Genomic DNA, 8,664 nt, shown 5'->3' on the forward strand with positions numbered 1-8,664 from the left:
GTTTTTTCGACGCGGGATTCGTACGCTACCCGAAAGATGGGAGAAAGTAGTGGCCAGCGATGGACAATACTTTGAATCATAAATATATAACCAGTTTTTTACAATAAAGCCTCGAATTTCGGAAAAAAAACGGCGGAAGCAAAGTTGTACACCTAATAATATCAATTTGTAGATTATTAATAATTATAATTTTTAAATGAAGAATTAATTATTAAAAAATATATATTACAAATTTTGTTCTGAATGCTTTAAGTGACTACAAAGATGAAAAAATTAAGTTAGTTTTATGTTGATTTGTTATTTTATATTTTGAACATTATTTTATATTTTAGATTCCATATCATTCTGCAAGAAATTCAAGAATAATAACTTTGTTCAGCATTTAAATACTCTTTAAAATATTATAATACATATTCCGAAGATTTGTATATGTACACTACGGAATATTTTCACATTTCATTATATAATGAATTGTACATAATTATGCAAATTTTTACATAATAGTGATGTTTTTATATATGAAATGTGATTACACGGAAAAAAATTTTTTTACCGGGAGACTATAAATTGACAGAAATCTTTAGTTAAATAAAAAATTGCAATTTTTATTTTTTGCAATAACAAATAGAAAACTTTTTTATAATTTTTTATAATTTCATAATTAAATAATTTTTTAATAATTTAATAATCAAGAAACTTTATATTCTTATTAAACATTACAAAATCATAGAAAGTATCTAAATTTCTTTTGTAATTATATAAATACTACTATTAATAATAACATACAAAAAGAGAATAGCATATATGGGAATATGTGTGCGACAATGTGCGCGCGCGTGTGTCTCACAATTAGAGATGTTTCAAATGATTGATTACATAATGAATGATTCTAATTTATATTAAGCTGTTTTATTCAGTTTTATTACAATTTTCACAGAGTTTTATTACAATTTTACAGAGAGAGTTTTGTCTTATCTTTTTTGTAAAAATCAATCAAAGAAAAATTTCTATTGCGCGTATGTATTAATGGATGTATGAACAGAGCGAAAGAAAATGAAAAAATCTATTACTCAATTTATAATTATTTTTAACAACACTGTTGTAGTTATTATGATTGAACACAGCAGCCATGAATCAAATCGATATCAGATTATGAACCTTCTCAGCAATAATGTTATTCGCTATTCAATTAACAATGTACCTGAATTACATATAGATCTTTTATGATAATCCTTTTTCTCGTCAAAGTATTTGTTCCGCACTAATTCTAACTACATTCCGCAGTAATTAAACAGCTCTTTGATCGCATACTCTTGAAAAAAAGTCATTTAAATTTATTAACCTCTTTTGTAGATTATTGACAAATATAAATTTTAATTGTAGTATAATTCGTAGAAAACTACAATATATTGATTATATGCATATAAGCTATTTGTGTACATTTTACAACTTCATGAATTAGTTTAGACTGTAAAGACGTCCCAGACAAATAAGGGCAATATGTTACCATTTTGCTGTCACTTATTCCGCATTCAATTTCTCCAAACTAAAGGTATTTTTGCACAACTGTCTGTTCTGATGTCACGTAAAGTCTTCCTTAGAATTTAACAAACTGCTAACAAGTTGTCATCATGCATGGCGTGCCATCAGTTTGCTATTAACGTGACGAGTATATTCCTGCTATTGCACATTAGAATTAAGAATTTTATATGTAACTAGTAACAATTACAATAGATCTTTCAAATCTTCATTGCATCATCAATCATTATCAATCGACATGTACATCTTTGTGGTGAATATAAAAGAAGATATATTTTAACAAGTGTTATAAATTTTTCTAAATCTTTAATCTATACATAATTTTATTTAAATAAAAGAAAAATATCTAATATTTCCTAATTTCAAAATTTTTAACATTCTTTAAAGTTTCTTTTTGATTAATTGGTAAATGTTTCAGGTAGCAAATGTGTGCGTCTTGACGAAGGATTTCCGACAATTTCCGCAGGGAGACATGACGATGGTCGACGATAGAGGTGTATCTTTATCCGGTCACCAAACAGAGCGAATCAATCTCGCGAGAGCGATTTATAGACAAGCGGATATCTATTTGCTTGACGATCTCTTTAGCACGATGGATACGTGTTGCTAGGCATCTCTGTGGGAAGTGCATCATCGAATATCTCCATGGCAAGACAAGAATACATATCAATTGTAATTCCTTAAAATGGCGGATCATCGTACTGGATCGAGTAAGTAACAAAGAATATTCTTTAGATATTTATTAAATTTATTAAATTTAAAAAATGTTTAATTTTTAAAGTTTGATTTTTTAATTTGTTTTAAAAGTAAAGAATTTAGACATAATAATGACAAAAACAAATTTAACTTATTGCTGAATGAATAATTAAAAAATTTTTTTTATTATTATGAAGATAAACATTATTTTATTAATAACACATAAAAATTATATAATTTCATAATTAAAATAAATAATAAGGTTTTTTTAAATGAAAAAGTGACACGAAACTTTTGAACATTTAATTTATATATAATTTACATACAATTAATTAAAAGATGAAGATTAAATATTTTTTAAATTAAATATTCTGATTTTGTTTCCTAAGGGTTTCGTAAAAATGCAAAGAAATTATAACAAATTAGTATAATCAAATAAAGATTTCATTGAGATGTTGGATAATTTGAACCAAGCGCAGAGAAAGGAAGAGGACATAAGAAGAACTTTGGATGTCTAAAAGACTCACAATAACGAGACAAATGTCAAAATTATCGATTACAAATTCCATCATTGTAAGATGATTACACACGTTATTTATAATAAAAAAAAATAGAAGTTCAAAAAAAAATATTTTACATTATTTTTTATTTTTATTCAATAAAAATAGATAGCACAAAAAATAAAATGTAAAATAAAAATAGAAAAAAATAACATAAATAAAATAATAAAAATAAAATAATTTAAAAAAATATCTGTATTTTCGCGCATTAAAAATTTCTAATATATCTTCACTAATTATTATCAATTAATAAAACGCGGGAGAAATTTTTAAATTAAGATTCAAAAAAGTTAAGTTGTTTTCAAATATCTACTAATTTTCTTAACACTATTTTCTTTTAGTTTTTAAATAATTTAAACTGAATTAACTTCATCAGATTACATCTATTGAGAAAAATATAAAATTCAAATAATAAGATTATTATTTTGCTATCGTGTATGTAGCATACTGATGATTTGGATTATGTGAAGGATATCCCAGAAGCTGAGATAACGGCACACAGTCGAATAACCGGCAGAGTATAAAAGAAATATCTGCATAATAATTTCACGCTAGCCGTACTGCTGAGGATCATCATCAGTCAGATCGCCACTACTGAGAATGAATACTGGACTATCTTGGCTGTCATACTGGACTATCTTGGAAGATGTCAGGCGTATTGAAAATATTAGTGATGTCAAACAATTCGCGAACATGTACAATAATAATTTCCTTGGGTCGATCTTCATCGTTAAATCTGGATGGTCTGCTGAGCATTACGGATCCCATATACATGTATATTATATTATATTATATTATATATTTGTGTAACTTATGCCAATTGTATTAATTGAAAGCCATTCTAATTATAAGCTCGAAATAAGTGATTCTGCTTAATTTGTTTAGAAAATTAGCGAGAATTTTCATTGTAAGTTATCGAATTTACGTCGATTTCGATTCTTGGACTTGTAATTTTTTTTCTTGATTCTTACAGAGAATTAACGATTTTTGTATTCCAGGAAGAATTTTAAACAGATTTTTGAAGGATATGGGCATCATGGATGTATGGCTGCCCAAATTGATATTGGACGTGATCCAAGGGTTTTAGTATGTGATATAATGATATCAGAGATAATAATTAATCATGCTGGATGCTGATATTGATAGCTATACTAATCGTCTTGTTCTCTTTTCTTCGCTATCCTATATGAAGATTGGACAAGATCTCAAACTTGAAGGCGTAAGCACATTAGAGCAAGTAACATGTTAGAAAAAAGATATTATATCCTTGGGATTTAAATTCGTGGACTCCTGTCAACGAATTCGTATCTTAAAGTTCTTATTTCCTGAAATTTAATAAATTCTTTAGAAGTTTTTTGAATGTTTTTACATTTTCAATGAAGAGTCCCATATTACAAGATCGTCACAACGGTATTTCTTTTTAACATGCGCGATAGCTTTTGCTGTCTTTGCAGATTTAATAATGTATCTGTTCCTCGCCTGCTTTTCTCTAATACTAATGAATGAGATTGGTAATTATATCTAATTAATTAATAGGTTCTTATTTAAAAGAGATAAATTTTTTTCTAAGGATTTCATAAAGATGCAAAAGACTGCAATTTAGAAGAATTAATTAGCATAATAAATAAGCTTTTAGTTGCAATTCTTATTTCTGTGTGTGATTCTTTTTCTCTTCAAATTATTAAGTTTTTTCTTTGTTCTTTATACTACAGGCAATGTAACTGGCAGTAAAGCAAATCTAGCAATATCGCAGTCATTGATCTTAATTATTTGTCTACAATATACCATAAAACAATTTAGCGAGTCAGTGTCACTAATGACACCTCCGTGGAAAGGATTCTTCAATACACGAATCTTCCTAAGGAGGAACCTACTACCTCGGACAATCCACCGCCACTATCATCCCAAGGACAACTGATTTTGAAGGGTGTCAACATGAAATGTCATATGGATGATTCACCAGTTTTGAAGATATAAAATAAACCAACTGTTCTTACAAATATTATTTGTGTTTTATCACATAATCGGATTTTACAGAATCTGAATGTATTCATCGAACCTGGCTGGAAAGTTGAGGTGGTTGGACAAACCACTGGCGCTGGTAAGTTCTCCTTGATTTCGTTGCTTTTTTTGCTTGTTCAGTGAAAATCTAGATGACGAAATCAAGATCGATAGTTAAGATAGTACGGATAATTAAGATAGTGGGCCTGAGTGAACAAAAAAACCTGCGCTGCAAAATCTCCATTATACCATAGGAACCTATGTTCTTTTCCAAAACAATCTGGATCCGTTTAATCAGTATGATGACTTGAAGCTGTGGAAAGTGTTGCGAATTGAATGATGTCATGCTGGATTATGATATTTTCTCTGGCGATCATAACTTCAGTATCAGAGGCAACTCATATGCCTGGCCAGAGCCATCCAGAGAAACAATTGTTTACTCGTTCTCGATGAAGTCACGGCCAATATTGATTTGCAGTGAGACTTTACGATTCTTTAGGATTGTATTTAAATATCATTTGATGAAGACAATAAATTTTGATTCATTAATTATATTAATAAATTCTCAATAACAAATAAAGTCACAATAATCGCAACAAAATTATGATGAGATGCAAATATTTGTCACGAATGTGATATAACAATAAAATTATTGTTACTGTGCGAATGTCCTTTGCTTTGTTACAGATGTGACATTATACAGATGAATTAAAAATTATTTATTATGTTATGACACATACAGATCAAGATAATAATGTGGTGTAATTTTTGATGATTTTACAGTAACATCACAAGTTATGATGTGATTGAGAGTTTATTGTAATACTCAGCAAACGAGAATAGATATGAATTGAAATGGATTCAGATTTGCAGAAATATTGATTTATGAATATTAAAATGAATACTTTTCAATCTTAAATGCATTTTTATTCATTTATAGGAATTGCATGGAGCGTATCTTTAAACCTTTCAATCTAAAAATAATATTAGCTTTTTCTGTGCAAAAACATACAATTGTGAATACTTCAATTCAAAATTTTGATTAGGTAATGCAGTTTTTCAATCCTATTGCATCCAATTAAATCTAATTGAATCCAATAGAATCCAAAAAAAATATTCGCTATTTAAAATACGCATTCGAATAGAAAAAAATTTCAATCCATTTTAATCCATTCTCGTTTACTGAGTATGAACATGACTTTGCTGTGAGGTATAGCAATAAATTATCATATGTAAATAATTCAAGCTTTCTAAGCTTTATTATATAAGTTGCTACTTTTGCGAATGATTGCGAATGATATAAAGTATTTTCACAGTATGTTACCAGGATACATCAAGTTACAATACGATAAACATTCATTTTGTAATAAATTCAAGATTAATAGAAATCAAATCTTTTTAAATTAAATCGGATTGGTAGACATTTCCATCAAAATTGTATATATTTTGTATCTGTAATTTGCAACGCACAAGAGGGAGAGAGAGAGAGAGAGAGAGAGAGAGAGAGAGAGAGATTTCAAAATTTAACATGTTTATAAATTTGCATCAATTTGAAATTCTATTTCTAGAACGGATGCTTTAATTCAGGATATAATAAGGAGCAGTTTTAAAGAATGTTCCGTTATCACGATTGCACATCGTTTGGTTATAGACAGCAATCGGATCATTGTGATGGAGAACGATTCTATAAAGGTTTATTTTCGTTTTAATAATTAAATTTGTTAAAAAGAATATGATTTTGAAAAATACAGTTAAAAGATAATTTTCTATGTAATTATCTAAGTTTGTTCATAATAATTTTGAATAATAGTATACTTAGTTCTATATCTGGAAAATGTTTATAACGAAATTCACTGTGAGAAATAAAATTTCATTCTTCAAGATTAAATACTAAATTATTCTTGTTTAAGACCAACTTAATTTTCATTCTTAGAGAGAAATTTTATATAAATTATTTAGAGAGTTCAAAATCAATTTTTTATTTAACAAAATACTTTTTCCTGAAAATTCAATGTGTTACATACACAAAGAATAGTCAAGTTTTTTAAAATTTTGTATTAATTTTCTGGGAAGAAGTCTTCATACGCATTTGATAATCAGGATTGATGCCAATAGGAATAATTGCCCATATATGAGCTATTATACGATAAATCAAACGGTTACTTTTCACAAATGGTGGAGAAGTGGGGCAATCAGATGATGCAAAGTCTTTTGGAACAGGCGAAGAATATTTGCGAGAAGATCATTGTGAATTGAACTTGTCAGCATCAAATACCACGAGTTAGAGCGACGTCACGCTTACAAAACAGATCGCTGCAGACTTTCTACTTCTAAAAAATCTTATATTAAAATATATATATATATATATATATACTATATACATATATAAAATTTTATTTATATAATGATTCATGAAACTGATCAACTCATATTATTACAAATTTTTTTGAAAATTCATAATTTAAAATATTTATACTAAATTAACATCATATTTGTTTGTTTATTGATATTGAAATATAATTTTCGTCTATTTTCGAATCAGTTATATTATGTAATACACTTGTTCTATGAGTTATGATATGTAATTTTATAAAATATACGTATATACAGTGTTGGAACAGATACCGTTTGAAAGATATCTATATATAGGTATAGGTATTACGTAGAAAATGTATTTAGGTATAAGTACAGATACATTTTTTTATAATTATCTAAATATAGATACAGATATAAGAAAAAAGTCCGAAAATTTAGATACTTTTTAGATACTTAAAAAAAAAGAAAAAAGAAAAATAGGGAAGTAGGAAAAAATAAGAGAAAATAAGAAGAGGAAAAGATATAAACAAAAAATATTACATTTTATTTGTTTGTTTTAATATATAAAAGAATTTCTCGATAATGAAAATTTAAATTGTAAACAACAAGCTGTATATACAGGAGGTTCCCGATCTATGAGATCACTTCTCTGAGCGAGTACTCTGAGAGAAATGATTTTGTTATAGGAATAAATCAAGAGAAAATAAATGTGACATTTGTTAAGAAAATGATCGAGTTAGTTACTATTGCAAATTAATTATTTCTCATTCGTCAATGTAACATATAATCAATCAGTATCGCTAGCAAATAAAAGACTCATATATACACATAGAAGTCGTAGATGGTAGGATCTCAAATTGTAAGAAATTGATCAATTCTCTAGTCAAGTATTCTCCCTATATTTGCCTGTGACTGGTCAGTTTCCTTCGACTTAAGACGTTTCCTTACCATCATCTATAGATTTTCGCGTCGCATATTTCAACACGTTCCAATATGCTCTTACGCTCCATAGCTCTCACTCCAAGTTATAGAGCGTTTATACATAGAGTGAGAAGGAGCATATTAGAGCATGTTGGAGCTTGCAACGCGAACAAATCTTATGATTTCTATGATAAACGATCCTAAAAGTCTATCCAAAAGATAGATTAGATTCTATATAATTTGCTTCTATTACTAATAATTAGTTGATATAACAGACTAGTAGCAATCACAAGAAATCAATTTTATTGTCACATATTGTTGGCGATTTTGCTGAGCGCACGAAGAAATTGTAATGGCGTGGCTAGGCAATCACCATCCGAGCGTTTCCCGCGAAATTAATACTTCAAGGGCACTCAGTCGAGAAAAATCTTTTCTGCTGTCCAAATTTTATTAAAAATAGGCCTCGAGCGCGGGCGAATGTTACAACGGATACGGAAAGGATCTTAGCGCGGCGATGACTTTCCACGAGACGAGACGTGTGCAGAAGACAAAAACAACAATTTGTTTGATTATCAAGACGATCTGATATTATTTTTTTTTAATCGATTACGCGTGACGCATGCGTCGTTTA

General features: G+C 28.3%; 1 pseudogene; it reads left to right on the plus strand.

Annotated features, from left to right (window-relative positions):
* LOC108684232 overlaps nt 1–7,052 on the plus strand; it is a 53,386-nt pseudogene extending 46,334 nt beyond the window's left edge.
* The last annotated feature ends 1,612 nt before the right edge of the window (nt 7,053–8,664 follow it).

The sequence above is a fragment of the Atta colombica genome, unplaced genomic scaffold (assembly GCF_001594045.1).
Source record: "Atta colombica isolate Treedump-2 unplaced genomic scaffold, Acol1.0 scaffold128, whole genome shotgun sequence".
NCBI classification, from domain to species: Eukaryota; Metazoa; Arthropoda; class Insecta; order Hymenoptera; family Formicidae; genus Atta; species Atta colombica.